The sequence below is a fragment of the Pteropus medius genome, unplaced genomic scaffold, assembly GCF_902729225.1.
Source record: "Pteropus medius unplaced genomic scaffold, Ma_sr-lr_union100, whole genome shotgun sequence".
NCBI classification, from domain to species: Eukaryota; Metazoa; Chordata; class Mammalia; order Chiroptera; family Pteropodidae; genus Pteropus; species Pteropus medius.
The window spans coordinates 15,279,605-15,306,582 of NW_024352785.1; the positions used below are offsets into that span (position 1 = coordinate 15,279,605).

The 26,978-nt window shown below is 36.4% G+C and overlaps 1 pseudogene; it reads right to left on the reverse strand.

Moving 5' to 3' along the window:
- Window positions 1-18,181: 18,181 nt before the first annotated feature.
- LOC120591085 (uncharacterized) lies at window positions 18,182-18,300 on the reverse strand (annotated as a pseudogene).
- Between the last annotated feature and the right edge of the window lie 8,678 nt (window positions 18,301-26,978).

Genomic DNA, 26,978 nt, shown 5'->3' on the forward strand with positions numbered 1-26,978 from the left:
AGCCAGAGTGGAAATGGAAAAAAAAAAAAAATGTACAATGAAAGATGAAGAGCTTTGACAAGAATAATGAAAATGTTCTGCCCCTTTCTTTCTTAAAGATAATTGCTATCTAATAACATTTCTTTTATATGAGCAGAAAAAATTAAACAGACTAGGGCGCTTTTTATACTTTAGTGGAACATCTTTTCCCTACATCTCTAATGATGAAAAAAGCAAAGCAAATACTCTTGGAAGCAGATATAAAAACTCCCTGACCCCAGATCTAAAAAGAAAATAAATCCAAATTTTGCCCCACAGCACATGCATAATAAGCACAGTGCAGTGTTTTCATCTACTGTTACTCTATGTCTTTGTGCTGAGGATCTGTAGGGGTTCAGAACAGGCCTCTCCAAAACATATCACTTCGGCATGTGAATTATTTTGAGCCGAAGGCAATCAAATCCCTGCAGGCTCATGAGAAACTTTTATTTCTCAAAGACTTTAAATGAGCCCATAAGAAGAGTTATTACCATAAAATAACTTTTTAAATCTAGTTCCTAATTACTAAACATCTTCTCTTCTTCTTGTCCTGTAATGTCCTTCTTCCTCTCTGAAACCCCAAGACACCTTACCTCATCCTTAGCTCAGAATGTCCTGTATACTTTATTGTCCCTTTATGTCTTTGAACATCTCCTGTATGTAGGGTCTCTGACTCCCTCATATACGTGGAGTTCCTATGCATATGTATGTAATTAAATTTGGTTATTTTGTCTTGTTAATCTGTTTCCTGTTAGTTTAATTATCAGACCAGCAGAAAGAACCCAAGAGAGTAGCAGAAAGTTTCTTCCTCCTGCACAGATCTCTAGCTCGTCTGGAAATCCCCTGACATGATCAACTAGAGTGTGCATGTGTACATATTTCTGGGGAGAAAGATCATAACCTTCATCAGATTTGCAAAGTAATCTTCATGCAAATCCACACCTACAAATATTAAGAACACACAGCATCCATGTATTCATATATATCCCAATAGTCAACAAACGTTTAAGACTTTTTTCCTTCTATTTATTGTTATGCATGTAATAGGAATGTAATTAGCTACCTTACAGGCATCATTTTATAGCAATACTACACGTAAAGATTACCTCTATTTTACCAATGAGGAAAATGGAGAATTAAAGGTGGTCACAAATTCTTTGACACTCCTCCCACTGAGAGTTGGGGGTCAATGCCCATGCCCCATGAATCTAAATAGGCACTGTAACTACTTTGACCAATTGTATATGATAGAAGTGACACTATCAATTTCCAGGCCCAAGTCTTAAGAAAGAGCAGTTCCCATTTCCTGTCTTTCGGAATAATCTCTCTTATAAACCAGCCATCACATAGTGAAGAAGGCAGCACAGACCCATGGGGATGCCCACATAGAAAGGAACTGAGCAGCTAGCTTGACGTCAACACCAACCTGTCAGCTACATGAGTGAGCTGCCATGCGAGTGGATCTTTCAGACCCAGTCCAACTGCCCCAGCTAATGCTGTGTGGAGCTGAGATTAGCCATCATCTCCATTGAGCCTATAGTAGGCAGAATAATGGAAACATGTCCCCATCCTAATCCCCCAAACCTGTGAATACGTTACCTTGTATGGCAAAGGGGAATTAAGGTTGCAGATGGAATTAAATTGCTAATCAGCTGACCTTAACTAGGGAGATTTATCCTGGATTATCTAGGTGGGTGCAGTGTAATCATCAGAATCCTTAAAAATGAGAATAAGAGGCAATAGGGAGAGTCAAAGTGATTCAAGGGGAGAATAACTTGACCTAATATTGCTGGCTTTGAAGATAAAGGAAGGGGTCATGAGCCAAGAAATGCAGGCAGGCTCTAGAAGCTGGAAAAGGCAAGGAAACATTCCCTCCTAGAGCTTCCAAACAGTCCTGTGACACCTTGATATTATCTCAGTGAGAACGGTGTTACATTTCTAACCTACAGAATAAAAAGATAATAAATTTGTGTTGTTTTAAGCCACTAAATTTTGTGGTGATTTGTTACAGCAGCAATAGAACACTAATACAGAACCCCTCCCAAATGGCATATTTGTGAGCAAAATAAATAATTGTTGTTTAAACCACTACATTTTGGGGCTGCTTTGTTCCTCAGCAAAACATAATTGGAACAAGAAAAGTAAGGCTAGAGTCATTAAATAATCTCTCCAAGTGACCCAAAAAGTTTAATTACCTGGCCCTGGTATTACATTTTTTGCTATGCAAATTCTAAACACCTCCCAGCCAAAATTTCACCAGTTATTTCCTTCTCCAGATCCCCTAGACATCGCTTCTCTCCTTGCCATCTCTGCACCTGCTCTCCCAGAGGTCACAAGTGCTCCCCTTGTGCCAAATCCAGTGTGGCCTTTTCTCTGTCCTCATTCTCAGTGTTGACATTGCTGACCGCCACTTCTCTTTCTCTCTCTTTCTTACACCTGTTGCTTAAAAGTCAACATTTAAATCCAAACATATCATTTCTTTTAAAATGATGACTATTTAAAAAGTTAATAGTACATAAGAGAAAAACTGATGACTTTTTAGACTGTTGAATGATTTTATGAATGCCTACACTTTTTTTTTTTATCTATTTGAAGATTCTTTATTTAATTTTCTATGTTTAGTGGAGCTGGAAATGCCCTTTTAAATTAGTGGTAGTAAAAATAGTTATCCTAGAGATAATTATATTTAGTGATCAAGTTTTACAGATTAAATAATACTTTTTACTGGCCATTTATAATACCATATTAAAGACTTAATGTTTGCAGACAGGGATGAGACCGCTTACATTGTTCTAAACGAACTTTCAAGTAAATCTTCCCGCAAAAATGTCCAAAGTAAAGTGAGAATTACTGAGAAATAAGACAATTTTTCTTTATTCCTCTTCATTTAGGACCATCTCTTGATGTTTTTAAAGACCCTTGGTATTTGATTTAAATAAAATCAACTTTTCCTGAGTGAAACCAGTGAGAACAGTTTCAGGTCCCAGAGAAACTCACTCCGGCCTGCCAATCCAAATACAGATCTGGTGGACCCATTGACAACTTTAGGGTACAATGAACCAAGCAGACTTTTACTCATACCTTCAAATCCCTGTGATTCTCACAGAAGTTGGCCTGTCATTCAGAAGAGATGGTGGGTGAAATATAATGGGACACATGGTACTATTTGTTAAAAACATAAAAGTGTTTTTAAATGTTTATAACATTACTCAAATATGGAGCAAATATGAACACATTTCACAGCAAACTGAGTCTCAGTTGAACTTTTTTATTCTGATTGCAATTTTAGTAAATGAGAATTGACACACGATCATAGAAAATCAAACAAAAAGAGAATTTGAAACTAGGCTTTAAAACAGTGATGCTATAAATCATTTTATATGTTAGGACTCTTTCTGTTGCACATAATGGAAAATTGACTCCAATTGATTAATTAATAAAAGGAATTTGTTGGTTTATATATCTTCAGGCTCAAGGACTACTCTAGCTTCAGGCATGACTTGCTCTGGGGGTTACGTAATGTTCTATGGCCTCAGTTCATTTCTAAATCTCCACACTGTCTTCCTCTGTGTTTTTGCTTCATCCTGAGGCTGTCTCCCATTCTGATACCAAGATGGATGAAGCATTGTCAAGCCTCACGTCACCAAATTCTGTAGACATGTGAATACTCTTCTTTCTCAAAAGCCTAGCCAATGTCTCTATGTCTCCTTGGCTCTAATTGGGTTAGATGCCCATCATTGACCCTATTACTAGGCCAGAGAAATGGGATGTTTCCCCCGGAATAGGAGAAACCATCACTCCAATATAAACATGGCTAAACTGAGGGGAGTGGTTTCCCAAAAGAAACTTAAGATACTAGAAAGAGTCTGTTGAGCAGCAGTAAGTGACCACTATGACAGTAATGTTATAATGTTAGTAAGAGACATTTTGAGTATTGTTTTTATTTTTAAAATAAATAAAATCACTGAGGCTCACAAGCACTTATGGTCTGATATATAAGTATATAACATACTGAGCCCATCCGCTTTGATACTTAATGAGATTTTTTTCCCTCTTGAAGTCACTTTATGTTCTTTCCAACCTTGTCTCCCACAACATCTGTCTGTCCAAACTTTGTTCCAGCCTCACCTATTAGCTGTTCTGGATTGCCTACATCTACATCTTGATCTTCCAGGTTCCTCTCTTTTTCTCTTCATTGTCTGGTATCTAAATTCTTCTTTTCTAAAGCCTAACTCATTGTTACTTCCTCTATGAAGCAGTTGAGAAATAATGATCCTTTTGCCTACATTTTCTCATCATTTTTTAGTTAAAATTTTCTATCTTACTACCAATTCTCACTCTAGCCCACGGAAGATATCACTTTGATGGTAGCAGTCTTGCCTGCTGACCTTGAATGTGACCCTAAATTTTTTTCTCCACATTGCACCCCTGAAAGATTCTAATAACCAATCAAAATTTGCTTATAAAATGAAAGTTACTGGCCATTTTGGATGAACACTGGGCACTATATTTTCACTCTATCACATTTGTAACCCCAATAGCCCACATCTTATTAGCATAAAGCTTTGCCTCTAGAACTTAATTTGAATGGAAGGCAAAACCCAAAAGCAAGTTAACTAGAGGTAACTAGTTAAAGCTAATTATAAATTAAAGTTATACACTTCCAACATAAACATTTAAAATGTGACAACACAAAGTTTCCTTTCCTCAAAAAGTATTTCACAAAATATGAAATAAAATTTACCGCATATAAAAACTTTCCCTGAGGAAATGATTGAAAATCATTTAAAGCAAAATACTGGCATTTGATCCCTAGAACTAAAATATTTTAATAGATTCATTATTTAGAAAATAATATGTGGTACATGATATTTTTGAAGAGGGAGCATGAGGAATCCATCCTCATAACCAGACCTAGTTGGGGAATAATTTCTAGAATTATGGACATTATTTTCTATATTTTAGCCATAATTTTAGATGACCTTATAGCATTGGGAATTGTACTATTTTATAGACTAGAAGTGGTTACATAAAATCATGTTAAAGCGATTATAATAAGAAGTACACAATGGGTAATGTTTGCTGCTTTGCAAAACACTTAGCCCAGGAGACTTCTTAAAGCTGAGTGAAACAGAAAATGCTGGTAGTCATATTAGACCTGTCCTTTCAGTAAAGTCAGCTCTCACTGGCAACCACGACCAGCACCATTTGCTCTGAATCTCACACCTTATTCACTCCTTGACATCAAAGTTGCCAGTCACATCCTTGAAAAACAACAGATTAGTTATTTAGCATCATGTCATAAATTCCCCCTCATCTCACCCTTGTCATTTTAATTTAAAATGTTCTGATTTGAAGGCACTGATTTTTAATTCATGTAGGCTGATCAATAAAGGGGATATAAAAACAATCTAAAACTTAAAAAAAAAAATTCGAGTGTCTCTTGGCTTAGCCTACATGAAACTTCCAAGTTTTGAGCACTTTTTAATATCAAATAATTAGTTCTTTGGTAATTTTTGTACATTCTTCACTAAAAAGTTCTAAACAGGGTATTTATCATGCTTTTTCTTTACAAATAGTATTTCAGTGATTCCAATAGTTGATAAAGAAATGGTGTTCTTTATAGAAGAATTCCAATTAATAAATGTAGAAGAAATTATATGCAACCCCTAATAAAATAATAAATCTAGTCAGGGAACATCAATGGCTCTTAATAGCATTAAATGAAATGTTCATGGAGAACTATATAATAGATAAGTTGGATTGACAACACCTGAACCCACTGATCAATCTTAGCATCGTTAAAAGTATGTCAGACAAATAGTTTATGATACACTGGTATTTTTTTTCTATTTCTGCTTAATGTATTATTCCAAAGCTTAGTGGCTTAAAACAACAGTAAACATTTATCATCTCACATAGTTTCTCTGACCAGGAATTCAGGAGTGGTTTAGCTGGGCAGTACTAGCTCAAGGAATCTTGAGGTTGTAGTCAAGATGTCACCTAAGGTAACGGTCACCTTGAGGGCTTGAGTGGGGCTGGAGGATCCATTTCCAAGATGGTGCACTCGCATGGCTCTTTGGGGTTAGTTACAACAGCAGGTGTTACCTAGAGGTACCCAAAGGGGCAATGCAGGATTTTCAGCTGAATTGGAAGGCATGGGTGAGTCTGTGCTTGTGGTTCTATGCTCCTATGACCTCGGAGTCTGTGGCAGGACAGGAGATGGACTGGGATGAAAGGGAAGGGTGGGATAGGGATGGCAATTCTGAGTCAGTGCAAAAGCCTGCACTTAATGGTGCTAATGGTTTCTTCTAGGGAAGTGACAGTAAAACTAGAAAGGAAGGAAAAATCCTGTACTGGTGAGTGACCACATCCTCCGATAATCTGCAGTTGCTTCCTGTCCAACAGCCACTATTTCCTGTGTCACTTCCCTCCCTGGGGTAATGCTTTATTTTTGTCCAAAGTAAATCTCTTATCATTTCAACTCAAATTTCCCTAGCCTTCATGGAAGTTTTTGTTCTGATTACAATTTAAGACTTGTTTTCAAGGTGAGAAGATAATAGTTGCTTTTACACTTCCTTTCAACCTATATCTCTCAGAGGAATATCGTGACAATATTTTTAAGTACGTGATCCATATTGAGAAACTTGGAAAAAGCCACTATGTAAATATCAAGTGATAATTATCATGTGGATAAATTGTATGTCACAAAAGAAGACTAAGAAAGACTTTAATTTCTTATAAGTATGTTTAATCCTCCCATTTAAAAAGTATTTCTATTGGACTTGAATGAAAGGGCTCAGTTAGAGCCAGTTTTAGAAGGCTGTTTAAAGTATGTCTTTTCCAGTCTCTCATGGATGAAAACATTAGCAATTAGAAAATTCGAAATTCGTAAGAAAGAATAAAACATTGTCCAAGGGAGTAAAAAGCCTCAGATTCCAATCATCTGAAATGGTTTTTATCAAAACCTTGCTACTAAAAGATTATATTTTAACCCAAAATAGAATGGTGTTCCCTAGCTATTCATGGCTCAGAAAAAGAATCATCTTGTTGGTCCACCTAGATATGCTTTATCATTGCAACTGGTGGTTAAGAAAGAGGAAAGGTAGTCAATTATATCTTAATAATTGGGGAGGTGAGAGAGAAAGAGGAAAGGTTTTCATAACTGAAATAAAGTTAATTACATGACAGTCTGTTCTTTTTTAAAAAAATATTTCACTGTGTATAGAGTCTTTTCTTTGGGGAATTTGTTTAATTTATTTCTATACACTCTGCGGAGGGATATCACAATGATTTCAAATAAAGGAGTCAAAACCTGGATCTCTAAAGAAAAATAAAACACATTAGTTGTGAAATTTAAAATTCTGTCAAACTGATCACTTGGGGTTATGTAGAACTATAAAATCTGATTTAATTAAAACATGATATCCAATAAGGAATAATTCAGTGAAAGAACATGTTTTCTTACAGAAGAGGCCCTGTTTCCTAACCCATTAATGAGCTCGAATATGTGTGTTCATGCAAGACCGCTATCTTTATCTGGGTTTTCTCTGGGCCAGAGGGTAGAGTCACCACATGAAGCAAATATTGCATCTCCTCTCTAGTCTCTTGATAATTCCAGTGAGGTTCCTAGATCAGTATTTTCTATACCAACTGAGCAGCCTGTTACATATGTGGACTTTCAGGCCCCACTCTACACATACTGAATCAGAAACTGTATTTTAACAAGATCCCCAGGTGATTTTTGAGAAATACTTCTGTAGAACATGTAAAGTACTTCTCTAGAATATGTAAGAATGATTCAGATTCCTGTGGTCACTTTTCAGTCCAAATCTTACCACTCATTTCCATCTCAGTCTCTGAGATGTTTCCTCCCCATATCTGGCCCAGGTTTTCAAGAAATCAGATGTAGCATCCTGACCCAGTCCCTAGCACCTCAAGTTGTAAGTCCCTTGAGGGCAAAGAAAAGGTCCAAAACCATGTCTACATCCATTTCAGTTCTTGCCATATAGTAGCAAGAACTTCAAGTACTATTTGAAGAATGAATAAAATGAATGGTTAACATGGCCTTTGATATCCAATAAAGGTAAGTACGAAGCCTGACTTCTCTGCTTACTAGCTGTATGACCTTGAATAGATTACTTAATTTCTCTGAGTCTCACTAAAGTAGGAATTATGGTTCCTATCTCAAAGAATTCTGAGGATTAAATGAAACTCAGCGTAGCTAGCATATTATACATATTCCATTCTCAGGGTTCTGGGGTTTTTTTTCCATGTATTAATAAAAAAGATACTATTTTTTTGTTTCAATTTTTAGCTGCTTTTACTGCCATAATAAAATACCATAGACTAGGGTGGCTTAAACAACCAACATTTATTTTCTCACAGTTCTGGAGGCTGAAAAGTCCAAGAGCAAGTTTCCAGCAGGGTTTTGTTTCTGGTGAGAACTCCCTTCCTGGCTTGCAGGCAGCTGCCTTCACACTGTGTCCTCACATGTTGGAAAGAGAGAGTACTCTGGTGTCTCTTCCTTCTTTTATAAGAATACCAGTCCCATCAGATAAGGAACCTACTCGAATGACTTCATTTCACCTTAATTGTCTCATAAAGAATGTTTCACCAAATACAGATACATTAGGGTTTAGGAATTCAGCATATGAATTATGGAGGGACATAATTTAGTCCATAGCATCCCCAATACATGGCATTGCAATATACACAGTTATAACAAATATTTTCTGTTAGACACATCTACATTGATTATAGCAAAATTATTTCTATTTGTTCATCCCTGTCATGTCTTAATGTTCCCCTCATTCCAATTTTTTGTGTTTCCTTGGCGTTCTCTATCCATTGTACTTATAGAGTCTCATTTGGATCTTTCCTCTAATAATTATCATTTTTTCTAGGTTCTTCAGGATTCTAATAACACAATTCAGCTATTTTTATGCTTCTTAAAATTTTAAATCTTGGATTAAGTAAATAAGCTACCAGAAATGCAAACATTTATATTTTCCAATATTACATCAAGATAAGAATAGGGTAAATATATGATTAAGAAAATCTAAAAATTTACTTTTGAAAAGATTATTCAAACTAGCATCCCTACTTTGCTTTCTGAATTCATTTCTGATTATTCTTCTGCTCCTTTATTCTGATCTTTAAAAGCATGTAATTCTTTTAAAAGAGCCATTACCTACTTTCCACCCGTGCCTGACAACATTTATTTTTTAAATGGACAGGCTTTTCACCTAATCCCTAGATTCTGATGTATTCTTTGACTGCTGTTATGACATGAAAACCATGCCAGTTGAACTCTCAAATATTTCCAAAAACTGTATACAAATAGACAATGCATTTAACACAGAGAAACTCTTAATAAAAGATAGTTATTATTCAATAAGTATCTATTTCATGATTGCACTTGGCAAGACTAGAAAGATGAGAAAAACAGATTCTTCTCTCTGGGAGTTGGTTGGCTAGTGGGAAAGGCACATATATGAACAAAGATAAAATGTCATCCTTGATTCTCCAATGAAAGTGTCTATAAGATACAAATGATTGGTGGTGTTTTAAGTATACTTTGACCATGGTTATAAAGCAATATTGAGGACAGGAAAATTCAAGAGCATTGTCTAGGTTTGCTGTCTTCAATTCTTCATCTCCCATTTTCTCATGAATACATACCAGCTAGGCCTTGATCCCTATGACTCCACTGAAACAGCCCTTGTCAAGATCACCAACTCCCTAGGTAATCTCAGTCTCTCCCATGGTTTCAAGTCCATTGAAACATCTCACACATTTCTTTCTCTAGCCTGGATATTCATCATCTGAACTCCAGACCATCCACTTGAATGCAAAATAGATGTTTCAAAATTATCATTTTTAGAACTGAATTCTCAATTTTCTCCCACAAACTTTCCTCCGTGACTATTCTCTCATCTTATATTCACCTAGCTGCTCAAGCCAAAAACCCTAAGTTATCCCTAATTCTTCTCTTTACATTCTTCATAAAAATTCTCCAGTTAATCCTATTGACTCCACCTTCAAATAACACCAAAATCCAACATGTCTCTCATTTCCACCAATGCTTGCACTGCTCCAAACAATCATTGTCTCTTGCTCAAATACTGCCGTGGCCTCTTAACTGGTCTCCTTGCTTCCACTATTTCTCCTTTACAGTTGATTCTTCACACACCTGCCAGGGGCATCCTACTAAAATTTTAGCCAAATCATGTCACCCCTTGCTCGAAAATCTTCCAACAGATCCCTATCTTACTCAAAGTGAAAGCCAATGCATTCAATGGCCTACAAGGCCCTACACAGTCTGGCATTGCCTCATACCCTCACCTTTCCCTCTCTGAACTCATCTCCAGCTCCTCTTTCCCACCCTATTGCAGTCCTGCCTCACCGGCTCCTTGCTGTTCCTCAGTTACACCAGGCAGTCTCCTGCTTTAGAACCTTTGCCTTTGCTATTCTCTCTGCCTAGAATGCTCTTATGTCAGATATCTATCTGCATAGCTTGCTCCCTTACCTCCTTTAGGTCTTTGCTCAGAAATCTCCTATTCATTTAGGCCTTCTCTTTCAAACAGGGTTCAATAAGAGAAGCAGAATCACTTGGAACTAGATAGATAAATAGGTAGGTAGGTAGGTAGGTAGGTAGGTAGGTAGATAGATAGATAGATAGATAGACAGACAGACAGACAGACAGACAGACAAATATATTGCATAAAGTCAAACCCTGTAACAAACTAATCTACATATAGAGAGAGAGATAAATTGATTTATGTATAATATATAGGTTTATGTATAATTATATATAAATTTATGTATGTATTTATGTATGTAAATACATGTATGCATGTATTTATTCATTTAGAGAGATTGAGAGATTGACTGACTTACAGAGAGTTGACTCTATGCAATTGTGGGAGCTTGTTAAGTAGTCTTTGTAAGGCTGTTTTCTTTACATCTGAGGCTGGATCTTGAAGTCCACAGATGAGAGGGTAGGAAGGAAAGATGAATATAAGATTGAGAACAAGCTGAAATCGAACAGAATTCATTATATCAATGAAGTGGGACAGCAGATAAGTTACAACATACATGAAATACAATAAACTATCCTGACCTTTCAAGCATAAAAAAAAATGGTGGCTGCTTTGCCTCTTCCCTCCAAATACTACACAAGAAACATACATGGAAGGGAAACATAATTCAGACCCATCAGGTTATACATGACAAAGCCACCAGCCCTTCCAGCAGTACTAGTCAAAAATCATGATCCTGCCTCCAACACTCAGTATGCATCTCTTGTGCTATTTTTCACTGTGGCACTAACATTCTATATATTTTACTTATTTGTTTACTTGCTAGTAAACAAATGCCCCATTTAAATGTGAACTCCATGAGGACATGGTTTTTTTGTTGTTATTCACAGTTCTATGTCCAGGGCCTAGAAGAGTACCTGGCACACAGTAGGACCTCTGTAAATATTTGTTGAATAAATGAATTATGTAAGCATTCTGATGAACATTTTAAATAGATGTGTAATTATGATTCTTTGTCTCTGGGACAATCACATACAGATTTTCTAACTGAAGCAAATGAGGATTAGAGGTGAATTCACAATCTGGGAAATAGTGAGAGAGCTAAATAACTAATGGGCTGTAACTTATTCCCTATCTTTTAGGAATTGGGAACAAATTTATAGAAAATAGTAAAAGAGCAAAAAGGTGTTTTGTAACATCTTTCAAGTAATATATGGAATAGTGAAGATAAGAGTTTGTTAATGTAGAAAAAAATGCTTATCTCTAGATTTTGTGCATTAAATTAGGCACTTGGTAAATGTATTTGGCTGCTACTGATGACTATCTTTAACCTTTTCTCTTATCTTTCACTCTTTTTTCAAAATGTGCACAGTGGGTGGAGACCTGCGCTCAAACATGATCATGATGAATACACATGCTTCATTTTTCCTGGCACCTTGCTCAAACCCTGTTCCTCAAAGAAAATTCCTCCATCACTCAATGGTAGCATGAATTACTCCCTTTTATGGAATCCTATTATATGGTTTGTCTGCAACACAGTTTAACTCTTTATGAATATCTCTATGTGTGTCTTTCAAGTCCAGTATAATAGGATCCTAACACAAAACAGATGACACACACACATTGAGATAATTTGCAATGAACATGTTACATGGGTCTGAGCAGGATGTACAGGAACACAAGAGCTAGTCTAGGGATCTAGACAACCTAAGAGGTGCTGTCATCACTACAAAGGGAGGCACAAAGGAAGGAAGTGGTTACCAGAGGAGAGAGAGTCGTGGACAGTGGGCCTCCTTGAGAAGAGCTGAGTTTTTTCATAATAGCCAACTTAAGGTGACTTTGCTGGGAGGTCACCATGATCATAAATACCGTGATTTCATTCTCTTCCTTTCCTCTAATTTCTTGTCAAGACAACCCATTGGCTAACTCCAATCTGAAGCCAGGAACCACAGGTACTCATTGATGGAATTCCTACCAGTCAGCTTCCTAGGGAAGAGAGCAGGTTGGAGAAAAATATGGAATAAGCCTGGAATGGCACATGGAAGTTATCCAGCTTTCACCCAGTGAAAGCAGGGACTGGGTCTCCTACTTTTCTTTATTCCCCAGAGCACCTTTCACAAATCACCTGGTGTATACATTGTATACTCACAACATATACCTGCAAGGTCTACTACCTATCTCAAAACAGTTGGGCAGAACATGAGATAGATACCAGTCACGTCTGTAGAAGGGGATCATAGTTTTACAGTAACGTGCCACTTAACAATGGGGATATGTTCCAAAAAATGTGTCATTAGGTGATTCAGTTGCTGTGTGAGCATCACAAGATGTACTTACAAAAACATAGATGGCACAGCCTACTATATACACTGAGGCTACATAGTATAGCCTGTTGCTCCTATGCTACAAGCCTGTACAGCATGTTACTGTACTGAATACTGTAAGCAATTTGTAATACAATGGTATTTGTGTACCTAAACATATCTAAATATAGAAATAGTACAGTAAAAATAAGATAAAAGATAAAAAATGGTACACCTGTATAGGGCACTTTTCATGAATGGAGCTTGCAGAACTAGAAGTTGCTCTGGGTGAGTCAGTGAGTGAGTGGTGAGGGAGTGTGAAGCCCTAGGACATCACTGGATACTGCTGTAGACTTTATCAACACTGTTCGCTTAGGCTACACAAAATTTATAAAACAACACGAGATTAAAGAAAGCACCAAAAAAATGATGCAATCAAGAAATGCCATAAACATGAGATGTATGAGGCTGCTGCCAGGGTAACACGACATACTGTTTCATAGCAAACTTTTTTTTATCAGTAGAAAGAATATACTCTAAAATAACAATAAAAAATAGTCTAATAATTACATAAACCAGAACACAGCCGTTTACAATCATTATCAAGTATATAATATATACAATTGTATTGCTATACTTTTACAGCAGGTTGGTTTACACTGGCATCACCACAAACGCCTTAGCAACGTGTTGCACTTCGATGTTACGACTACAACGTCACTGGGTGACAGAAACTTTTCAGCTGTATGATAATCTCGTGGAACCACCATGGAACATGTGGTTCATCGTTGAGCACAACATCGTTATGCGGCATAAGATTGTGCCATGATGACTGCAGTGAGTCCTGAGATTATCTCTGAAGGACCAGGAACCAGCCTGAAAGGCAAGAATATTCCACTGAGAGTTATTTGTGACATCAGCAGAGGCAAGATTGAAGAGTAAGGCCCTGAAATTCCTTCTGAAATACTTTCGGTCAGGTGGTATGGTGATCTGAAGGTGCCCATATAGTCCCGTAGGTGGGAGGAATGGGAATGGTGCAATGAACTCTAAGAGCGGTAAACTACTCATTCCCTATAACAGCATGCCTTGTGGTAGAATGCTAGGGGCCATGAATTCATGGGCTGGCCTCACAGTGTCATATAAGTCACTAGAAAACAACTCCCTCATATAAGTAGGATTTTAACCTGGGTCTCACAGGTTTATCATACTACTTGTTATATTACTCTTTTAGCCATATAACTTTATCTGTGTGATTTATGTGTTGTGTTAACATGTTGGTCAGTGACAGATGTAAAGGAAGATCAATAAAGGAAGGAGAAAGGTGCCTAAGAACTTTGGAAATTAATTTTTAGATGTCAAGCTAAGGACATCAGAGGGGCAACTAGGAACATGGCATATATCTTAAAGACTAATTGGCATTCTTTTATTAAATAAATACCTTTTATTGAAAATATACATCCTTTAACTAGTTGTATTGCTTTCAACATCCTAATAACGTGGAAAGTAGTAAAACTAAATGCCTACCTTATTGATTAGCTGTCAAAAATATTACAATATTTTATCTTTCTCATAAAATATGTGCTAAAAATTTACTAAGACATTAATATACAAATTCACCTCTCTGGTGAGATGTGCTATGGGTCCAAAACAATATGCTTCTTTTGATCTTTTCGAAGGCAGCATTCCTGTACAGACTGGAGAAAACATACATATATATAGCAATTCTCAAAATGAAGGATTTTTCCTTGAACCTTTGGCATATATTTTAGTTCTCTTCCCAGAAATTTAAAGTAGCATAATTTCTTTATGGATCACTTTGAAGATCTCAAAGAAAGAAATAAACTCCATAAACACGTTAAACAAAGTTCATTTTTCAATTCCTGAAAATATGATAAAAATAAATATTAGGGAAACAATCATGTTTTTCCCCCCAAAGGAAAAGGCCCTGTTTTACTTTCCTTTGGGTTCCCAATGCTGAAGTTAATGCCTGTCATGTTATAAGAGTTTTATAAATGTTTCAACCAACTATATAGCATATATACAAAGTATATAGCTGTATGCTTCTATTGTCATTAAAACCCACATTCTAAGACTTATCAGGTGACTGTAAGTGTACCACAAACTTAGCTTACTCCAAAATATTTGGAATGATGCCTGTGGTATATTTTATTAACTAGAATGCTTTCAACCTCTGGGAACAGAAAGCCTGTCTTAATGGTTCAAAACAATAGGAAACTGATTCTCCCTTGATAAGAAGTCATGAGGCAAGGTGGGTTCATGGATTGTAAAATTAGCAGCTCAATGACATTTCCAAGGACCCTGATTTTTACTATCTTTCTGTTTTGCCCCCTCAGCATATCAGCCTCATTTTCAAACTTGTTCCCTGTCCCCACCATGGATAATTCCAGAAATTAATACAATGTTCAGAGGCAGAAGTAAAAAGACCTTTTTCTTCCGAGTCTCTTTATCCACACGTTACACATCTAACAGGCTTCCTCTCAAGCCTCATGCCAGAAGTGTGTGTGTGTGTGTGTGTGTGTGTGTTAAGGAGACTACAACATAGTCATTTTTCATAAATAATTGTCTTCCTACATTCTAATAGAGCAATCGAGAATATTGCTACAAATTTAATCGTAAGTAACTTCTTCATTATAATTCAAGATTTAGGAAAACTGTTTTTATTTGTGTAGCAGATACTGTTTTCTTCTCCCAATAAATACCCTGTAAAAGAATAGAATTTTATATACAGGAAATAATATATCTTTAAGAAAACTGAAAAAAAAGATTAATTGCTAGCAGAGAAATATTTACAATTCCCCATAAGAAAGAGAGCAGACTGTAAAATTTGAAGTATGTCCATCCTGAAACATGTGCAAAAGAAGACAATTTAGAAAAGTGAGTATGGTTTTCAATCACACTAACTCCAGAGGCAAGGAATACAAAATGAAAGAGGAAGCACCAGCCACCAGAGCAACCTCCGCAATGAGTGGTTAGAGACCCTTGTTCAGATCTACTGGGTAAGAAATGCCACCCTTCAACTCTGAGGTATTTGCCCGAGGCCAGAGTACTACGTGCTCAATGCAGAGCCCTGGACACCTACGGGAAGTAATAGCTTTCAACTGTGGTTGATCCCTGGGTGCCTCTACATTCTTTGTTGGTTCCCTTAGCCCTGCCTACACCTCTGTAAATTGCCCCTTTGTTAAATTATTTTCAAAATTTCAGCCAAGCTTGCCTTCTGTTTCCTGCCAGAACATTTCTAATATAATTACACTTACTGAAATTCTAATCTAAGTGCTAATAAGCTACCTCTTTTGTAAGAAAAGTACGGGCCAAAAGAACATGGGTAGTAAATTGGCATGGTCTAATAAATAATGAAGTCTATGCTAGAAAGCTGAAGGAAAGAAATTAGATTGAAGAACACATATCGCAAATCAAAAGTTTGATAGGAAAATGAGAAAAAGATAATTATTCCTCTTATTTTTAAAACTAAAGATAGAATTGCAAGTCTAGTGAAAAATCTAGATATAATGCACACTTTGTATTTATTGTGTTTGTTATTTAACCAAATTAACAATTATCTTATCCATGTAAACAGTTTCCAAATATGTTCATGGGACGAGAGATACAGTCCAGCAATGCTATTCACTTTAACAAAACGTGTCAGCAATTCGCATGTTTAAAATGGTCGTAAACAATGACTTCAAGTCTAAATACTATTAGCACAGGTCACTTGATTTACGAACAGTATGATAAATAAATGAGCTTTTAGTAAACACTAACTATGGGCCAGGCCCAGTGCTGACATGTTCACATATATCATCTCCATTTATTTTCTTAAAAACTGTGTTGGAATGTGTGGTTGTCAGCTTGATTTATTTGAGAGCTCTCTTTCTCAAAATCCCCTTCTCTCTATTGTTCCAAGTTAGAGTTGAACAACGAATAACCTCTTGGGAGGTTGTCAGACACAATAACAGAAACATGCAGAGGTGCCCAGCAGGTTTCAGCTTATCGTCACTGTCCTCCATGCTGAGTTCTACTCATCTTTCCAACTGTTGACCTTGCTGACCATTGTAGCCCCAGGGTCACCACATGATGCTTGGCTGTGGACTAAACTAACACTGCCCAAATCTCAAATGAGAAACATTTTCCCTTCTTGCACTACCTCACTCAAGAATCAGATTCCACAGAGGTAGAAGTCAGGGATCCAGTCAGTTTGTCTTGGATTACTTGCCTGCTCATGAGGACAAGCACCTAGATAGTTCCACCAAGGATACTGTGCATTGGAAAACTGGTAACTTCTCAAAAAGGAAATAAAAATTTGGGAAGAAAGAATGGACATTGAATGGCCAAAAATAAGAACAGGAACATCAGATATCCACTATATGCATTTACCCAGAATGTTCTATCATTGACCAGCTAGTGACAATAAATTACATTTATTCTCTGTGCCATAACTCAGTCATTTACATGTACTATTGTATTTCATCCTTACAGAAGTCCTAGGAGGCAAATGTTTTCCTTTCTCTATTTTACAGTGAAGAAAACAGATGAAGTAGACATTTTGCCAGCTTCCATTCTGTAAAATATAACTAGCCAGAGCTGGAATTGGTTAAAGGTGTTAACTCTAATTTCAGAACTACTAGATTTTTGATCTTAATTTTGCTGGAATTTTGTTAATCCATTGTTCAGTGATCTCAGTACTGCTAATTTATATTGTAATGACTAATTATAACAATAAATCTTATCTTCTTCTTTCCATAGGAAAGTCCTATGCATCAATGAAGTATGATAATTTTTATTATTCTTCAGTTTATTAAGATTACATTTTAAAAACCTACTTTTACCTTAAGCTTTAATTATAATTTATAAATTCTATTTAGCAAATTATAACAATTATTTTTAAGGAAGCTTTTACAATTTAGTTATCCTAATGCTTTTAAATATTCTTACACCGAACTTCTAAGTATACTATATTTTATTTTTCAGTATTACAATGAACTCACAAACAAACCTCAAGAACTCAAATAATTTTTTAACAGCTTTATTGATATATGATTCACATGTCATACAATTCATCCATTTAAAATGTATGATTAAAGTATACAATTTAAAGTGTATTTAAATGGTCCCTGATTTACGATTTTTTGACTTTATGATGTGCAAAAGCACTATGCATTCAGTAGGAACTGTACTTCGAATTTTGATCTTTTCCTAGGCTAGTGAAATGCAGTATGATATACTCGCAGTACGTTGGGCAGAGGCAGAGAGATAATTTTGCCCAGCCGGAAGCTAAAGTAAGTGTTCTTTTATTTTTTAAGCCTACAGCACCTGGTCTTCCTAGGTGGTCTCCCAACCAAGTACTAGCCAGGCCCGACCCTGCTTACCTTCCAAGATCAGACAGGATCGGACATGTTCAAGATGGCATGGCCATAGACTCTATAAGTATTCTAAGCACATTTAAAGTAGGCTAGATTAAACTATGATGTCCGGTAAGTTAAGTGTATTAAATGCATTTCAACTTAATGATATTTTTCAGCTTACGATGGGTTTATTGGGATGTAATCCCATTGTAAGTTGAGGAGCATCTCTAATTCAGTGGCTGTAGCATATTCACAGAGTTGTGCAACTGCCATCACAATCAATTTTAGAACATTTGCATCACCCTGCAAAGAAACCCCACACTCTTTAATCAAGTGATTCTTATAAATCAGATAAGTTCAATTTATAGATAAGATGAATTTTAAGTTTTCTTAATTATTCTAAGTGTACTCTTTACAGACTTAGATTTTTATTAAAATCACAAATATAAAACAGTTATTCAATTACTCACTTTACATTGGAATCATGAGGTTCTTCTAAGAGGCCAAATTATCTAAACATTATAAATATCTAAATCTGGATTATTTCTTAACTTCCTTAATAAAATATAAATTAATAATATCAATTATCTCTTTATCATTTCTATATTTAATTCAAAATCTTCCCAAGGCTAAAAAATACATCTGCCCACTAAAGAAAAATTGTCATACAAACAATTTGGTATTTGCTTTATAGAATAAGCTTGGGGAAAAATTTTTGCAGCTAGATGACATTGCATATCAACAAAATATTTTGGCCAGCATTTGAGGTCTAGAATCAGACACCCAAAACAACTTTTCTCATAACCGTATGACAAGCTAAGCCTACTTTCATAAATGCTGTGTCAAGAGAATTGGCTGCTGGTGCCTTAGTGGCAGCTAAAGGAGGGGACTTGAGGTAACCCAGCAGAGAGAAAGACTGGAGCGATATGGTGGCAGACGGAGGCTGGAGAGAAAGTTGTAGAAGAAGAGATTTCATATTGTGAAAGTAGCTGGGGAATTCTAGGACAGGAATGTTTAATATCCTGAGCTGTAATTACCCTCTGTTGTCTGAACCTTCAGCACAAGTCTAATAGTGTTATATTCGAAATATTAAAGTAGAACAACTGGGATATCCATGAATTATGTAAGGAATCAGGAGGCTCTGTAGAAGAGAGCAATGGGAGCAGATGCAGAAGCAACCAGGAGGATTTATTAGGTCTCTGGACTGCAGGAAGTGGGATGGGCTTGGGCCATGTTATTTAGATATTAAAGGAAAAGGTGATTCCAGGATAGAAGTCCAGAGAAGCCCCAGGCAGCAGAGACTTAAGTTAAAGGAGGATGTACCCACATGCTTTTTAAAGAACACTCTACTCACAAGAAAAAGATGATGGGTTATTTCCTATCATTGTTCTTAAGAAGACCAAATCATTCAATATCTCATTTGTGCTGAGTTACAGAATTCTACACAGTTATATTCAGCTACTCAGCACCTCAGCAGCCAAAGCAGGCTTTCCAGATCCTCTTTTTTAACCAGTGAAAGAAGATGTTGGCCTCTCGTATCATTAGGGAGGAAATGAAACATTTGATTGTACAGGCACTGAGTGCTCTTGAATTGTCTCAGTAACTCCAAGAATTTTGAATTTTGGTCTTTCTAAATAAGTAGAATATTTTGCTATTTTTTTCATCAGGGTTTTTTGTTTATCTTCATAATCCTTTGATTTGATTTTATTAAAAGATTTAAAAATAGTGTTTAACGTGCGACTGTGCTCATATGTTCCCAAACAATTGGTCTGTTTTATGAAGTCAGTCAAATTACTGGCTAATAGGAAAAAGGCAACAGTTAAACTGGCTGTTGCCATCATAAAGATTCAAACATTGGACTTTAGTATCTAATTCAAGACATTTGGGTTTGGCACTTTGAGCCCCCAAGTGTATATAAACAGAGTTTTGAGAATTAGTGTTTCGAAACTGCCTTTATTTTCCCCTCGCCCAGGTGTATAATTTGTAAAGGGATGAGAAAGAGAAAGGGTGTGTCATGCTTCATGCCATTGTGCCCTGGCTGCTGGGACATCTTTCATTCAAAGCACCAGGCCTGTCCTGGCTGTCCCTGGCAAGAATCCCCAGACAGAAGGGCCCTCATGCCATCTCAGAGAAGTTAGCAAACTCTTTGGTGAGAGAAGTTGAAAAAACATGAACGGCAGCTAGAACTCTTCCACTTAACCTCAGTAAACAGTTAAATTTATCGCAATTTAAACTTTGGTGACGTTTTAAAGGGAAACAAAAGAAAAAATAAACAATTGAGACTACATTAAACTAAAAAGTTTTGCACAGCAAAGGAAACTATCAACCAAATGAAAAGACAACCGACTGAATGGGAGAAGATATTCGCTTATAATACATCTGATATGGAGTTAATATACAAAATATATAAAGAACACATACAACTCAACAACAACAAAAATAAACAATCCAATTAAAAAATGGGCACAAGACCTGAACAGATAATTCTCCAAAGAGGAAATACAGATGGCTAACAGACGTATGAAAAGATGCTCAAGGTCACTTAATCAGAGAAATGTAAATTAAAACCACAATGAGATATCACCTCCCACCTGTCAGAGTGGCTATCATCAATAAATCAAAGACCAACAAGTATTGGTGAGGATGTGGAAGAAAGGGAACCCTCATACACTATTGGTGGGATTGCAAATTGGTACAGCCACTATGGAAAACAGTCTCAAGATGCCTCAAAAAATTAAAAATGGTTATACCTTTTGACCCAGCAGTTGCACTACTTAGCCAAAGAAAACCAAAATAATAATTTGTAAAGATCTATGCACCCCCATGTTCATGGCAGCACCATTTACAATAGCTAAGATATGGAAGAAGAGTAATCAGGGGAGTTGTTTCATAAGCTATATAAATGTCCAATGAATGTACTGTATACTTGAAGCAAAAAAAAGAAAAAACTTCGGTGACATTTTATAGCTTGCTCTGTAAGGGTATTCCTGTTACTGACAGACTAGGCAGCCCACTGAATATGTATGTAGCTTCACAACTGCTTTGGGAATAGGGAAGGTAGGTGGACAATTACATCAAAGGGAAAATATTTTTCTGCCCATGAGAGAAGAAACATTCACAAAAGATTAAGCAGAGCTATCATAACAAGTTTGCTTCTTTTGTCAAGGAACACAGCATCCTCTGCATTGCACCTTCTCAAATGAAAAAGCTTTTCTCCACAGAATGGAGAAATCCTTTGGGGGCTTAGTATAGACCACGTCAGCTGCACGGTAAAAACCAAGAATGTGGCATTCTTTGCATAAAAAGGAAATTTATTTTAATATTGCATCTCAACTCTCCTATAAAATATACTCAATTTTTTCAAAAACAATGGTAAGTTTTCTACTTGAAAATATTTTGAATGAATTTTTTCCTATCTTCATGTAATTGCGAAATGCATGTGAAACCAACTAAGTAAATGTGGTGTTATGAGTTGAATTTCGTGTGCCCTCGAAATTAACATGTTGAAATCCAAAGGCCTGGTTCCTCAAACGTGACCTGGTTTGTAGATAGGGTCTTTATAGAGATGATCAAGTTAAAGTCAACTTATTAAGGTAGGCCCTACTTCAGTATCACTGGTGTCCTTATAAAAGAGGGGAATTTGGACACAGTGGTACACATCGAGAGAATGCCACGTGAAATGAAGATGGCCATCTACAAGCCAGAGAGAGAGGCCTAAAACAGATCCTTCCCTCATAGCCTTCAGAAGGAACCAGCCCTGTCAACACCTTGATTTCAGACTTCTAGCCCCCAGAACCGTGAGACAATAAATTTCTAAGTTACTTAGTTTGTTGTATTTTTTCTAGCAGTGCTAATAAACTAATACATATGGCAAAACAATAAGCTTTCCTCCACCCCAACTAAGACAGGCCATAATTTGGGTTTCTGCTCTGGAATCACAAGCTCAAATGCCAGAAGTGTCCTAGCAGGTAAGCTAAAGCAGTGAATCTTGTTGAATGGACTGAGATTGTTAAAGCGCCTTGAGGCAAACTGGCAAGTAGACAGTATCCAGCTCTAGCCAATTGTTACTATGCAGAAATAGAGGCCTAGCATTGCCAAATAATCTTTCTTTTTTTTTTTTTGAGAGAGAAACACAAAATGTAGATTTTTTTAAATGTAAAAACCTCCCTATTTTAAAATATTGACAACTAATTGAAACAAATTTAAATATTGTCCTGACCAACACTACATGGACCAGATAAAAATCATGTGAGGCCCAATTCAGCCCACAATCTAATGGCATTTAAGGAGAGATCACACAGGTTGCTCACAAAATCTGAGAAGAAGGAATCTGGGGACTTCATTTCAGCCAAGGACTTCATTCCCAAGTCTCCTTACACATAGGTGGAGCCATGTAACTAGTTCTGACCAATGGAATGTCACCAATGGAAATGAAGTACACATCACTGCTATGCTGGAATTAGCAAATATCTGAGATGCCTTCCTTTTATTGTCATCCCTTTCCAGAACAAACTTGGAGGTACATACGTACCTTGGTAATTTAATAGGTCATATTTAATCTGACAAGGACAAGGACCTGGACTGTGAAGAAAATTACAAGCTATACGTGTGTGGGATACTTCTCCCTGACTCTGACCCTAAAAGAGAGAACAAGAAAGGAGATAGAGGGGGAAAGTTGCCTTGTATTAAGGTAGAGAATCAGGGTGCACAGTTCCAACCTCCTCTCCTCAATCTTGAGGAACGGGAAGAATGTGTGTTAAGATCAAATTCCCAGCTCCATCTGTGAATGGGCACAGAATAAGCCGTGGTGGGAAGTGACAATTATCTCTTGCCCGGAAACATCTAGAAAGAATTTGCTACCCTTTACTGCATTCATTTCCCACAGGAAGTCCACTCAGAAGTATGCAGCACATGTGTTAATGACTAAAGTGTGCCTTTGCCTTTTGCCCATTCCTTTTTCCCACAAGAGATGGAGTGGGACAATGGCTACTAAGTAAAATTCGTGCTTCTTTTTTTTACTCCAGAATTATACCATCAGCATAATCATTGTAAAATTCTGACTGAATTATCAGACATAGTTGTACTTCTAACACCTAGTCGGTTATAGAATTTAATAAATAGTGACATTATTACAAGTGTAACATATTTCATGGGTATTAGAGAATGCCATGGAAAGACTGGGACCCCTTCTTTGGCTTTCGTAACTTGCCCTTTGGGCTCTTTCAAAATTCCTATTCTTATCTAGATATAAACCCCTGGGTCTTGTGACTCTTAGATGAATACATATTAACTTGTCTTTGCCTGCTTATCTACTTTTATTGCTCACATGGGTTTATGTCCATACTTCCTCTCTCTGTCACCCTAAAGGCTTTGCTGACTACTCCCTCCCACACCTCATCATTTCTTCTCCCAAAACCTTCCTGCACAAACTCATCTCATTAAGTTGACTTTTCAGGACTTCCAACATTTTCATACTTCTGCTGAAGTCTTTACATTTTGTAAATTCCTCGACTTCTGCTGAAGTCTTCACATTTTGTAAATTCCTCAAGGGCAAGAACCATTTTATTTATTGGTTTACTCTAAATATCTACTACCTACTATATACCCTTTTGTATTTAATTGATTGCACCTATATCATTTTAAATTAATTATATGTAAATATAATAATTTATCATGATACTTTCCACATTTCTACATATCATAAATGAACCCTTTGTTAGGAAATAAACAAGCTCATTTAAAGACTGGCATATATAAACACAGAAACTGGATCTACCTTTTGTGTCACTATCTGTTGGTTGATTTTGATTTTTTATTATAATATCTGACAAACCTAATGGCATTAGGAAATTATATTGTCCGGACCTTTAACCATATGAGTGTTTACCTCATATGTTTACACTTGAGAACCAGTTATTGTAAAGTCATATAAGCAAGTAGATGTTATCTACAGAAAGCCTCCACTTAGAATACAGGATATTACAGGAACAGAAGATGAGTACTTATTATTATTGTAGACTTTCCTCACTCAGCTGAAAATTTTCCCTTGTCATTTAAACATTAACTTGAATAGACTGAATTTTATATAAACATAAATATGTTTCTCTTCCTCTCTGATACAATTCAAGAATGTTGTGTTTCATAGGTCACCATACCATTCGCAATACTTCCGAATAGATACTCTGGTCAAAAACTGAACATAGTAACATAGTAACCTGGTAGCTTCTATTTGTTGTGTGACACTTCGCTGATCTGATATATCTCATGTTTTTGCTCTTCTTTGTATTTTTGAGTTTCTAAATTTTTGCTCCTAGTATTATTTCCTAATTGGTATTTATCAGGCAATTTAGGCACAGTCTCTTGATCCATTTAGCAAAATGTCCTGGAGTGGATTGGGAGTGGTTGAAGAGATTTGAAAGCAGGTAATGGGGAAGCTAATGGAAGGTTAGGGAGTAAAGTGTCTGATTTAGGATCAGATAAGAGGCACATCTTCAGAAGTTTGCAGTGGGAGTGCTGGAAGGTCATACAGAGCCAGGAAAGTCAGTGAAAAAATACACTAAGTAAAAAAGAGAGATTGGGGCTCAGTCCCCGGAAATGGCTGGCAAGAATGATAAAGAAAGCTGGTGTCATGTAAAAATTGACCAAACGTGTAGAAAATTTTTATAAGACTTTATCTGAGCCAAACTGACTATATATGCCAGGGAGCAAGATCTCAAATGCTCTATAAAATAACAGTTTTGCAGTTTCTTTTATGTATTTGAAATTGAGAAGGGACTATAAGAGATTATATGAAAATGAGAGAAAGTGAGGAATGGATTACTAACTAATTAAGATTATGTGCTTTCACACTTTAGAAGAAAGGGTCTGAAAGGGTGGTAATGTATTAGAAGGAGGGATCTCGAAGGAGACATTTCAAAGGTGTGTTCACCTAGATGCACCTGAATAATAGACAGGGCTTGTTTAAGGCAAAGATAAGCCTTCTAGTAAAGAAGTTATATGCCTGGGGTGTGACTACTCACCATTCCATGAGAAATTTCAGATCAGATCACCCTGTGAGGTTATTTTCCATAGAACCCCTTTTTCTTTCACATCAGCTAGGACAGGTTCAAGGTGACTTCCCTCTTTGGAGAAAGGTGAAGGACAAACATGAGCCCTAGAGTCCTGGGCATAAGAAGGCCAAGAGATCTTTCTGCCATCTCCCCAGAAGTAATTAAGGGGCCTGACAACATGGCTGACAGCCAAGAATAGCACAAAGCGCTCAGGGCTTCAAAACTACATTGAGTAGCAACTGGGGCAACTTTTCAAATTTCTTTTTAGCAGGGAAAAATCTAAAGCCTAATCATCTTTGCCTACTGGCAAGCAACAAAGCAATTTGCAAATGACAGTGTACTTAGAGCAAACAGCCAGGATAGAGTTAGAAGTAGGACAGAAAACTGGTATTTCTCATACAAGTGCTTACCTGAGTAAAAATGTATAGCATGCTTTCTCACTCAAAGACTTTAACACAAATTCATTAAAATTAGAAAGCATTATTTTTAAATAAGATTATTTTAAAATACTAAACATGAATACGAGCAATACACACACTCCTAGAAACAATTAGGTGCCTCACTCACTATAACTATCTTAAATAAGTGCTTACTTTAAATCTATTTTAATTGACAAGTTTGAGAAGGACACGCTTTTAAAAAAAATAAAATGACCTCAAGGCTTTTGACTAGGTTTATTCACAAACTTCCATTCAAGCTATTGCCATTTTTTCCTTTGAACTTACCTTTGGCAAGGGAGATTTGACTACTTTCTGCTTTCTGCTTTTTTCTTTCTTTTTATTTATTTATTTTTAGGTTGGCCTCACAGATTGCAAGGAACTTATCAGTTTATAATCTCTTATTTTTTATTTTTTACACCTACAGCACCTGGTCTTCCTCACAGATTGCAAGGAACTTGTCAGTTCATAATCCCTTATTTTTTATTTTTTACACCTACAGCACCTGGTGACTTTCTGCTTTTTTTAAATCATTAAAATATACTTGACATATAACACCGTGTAAATTTAAGGCATACAACACTAATTTCATACATTTATATATTGTAATATGATTGTCATTGGAATGATAATAACATCTCTATCACGGTGCATAATCACCATTTCTTTTTAGTGGAATAATGAAGCTCTAGTCTCTCAGCAAGTTTGATAATTCTAATACAATGTATTGATAAGCTCTAGTCTCTCAGCAAGTTTGATAATTCTAATACAATGTATTATATATTCACTATAGGTACATTAGATTTCTAGGGCTTATTTATTATTCTTTGCAAATTTATACCCTTAAACAATATCTGTCCTATCCCTGTACCCCCCAACCCCTGGTAACCACCACTTTACTCTTTATTCTTATGAGTTCGACTTTTTGAGATTCCACATGTAAGTGATACATACAGTACTTGTCTTTCTTATTCTGGCTTTCTGATTTAGCATAATGTGCTCAAGGTCCACCCATGTTGTCACAAATGGCAGGATGTACTTCCTCATGACTGAATAATATTTCAGTGTGTGTGTGTCTGTATCTTTATCCAGTCATCTGTCGATGGGCATTTAGGTAGCTTCCATATCTTGGCTATTGTGAAAATGCTGCAATAAACATGAGAGTGCAAATATCTCTTAATACTCTGTTTTCATTTCCTTTGGGTATATAGCCATAGGTAATTGCTAGATCATATAGTAGGTCTATTTTTAATTTTTTTGAGGAACC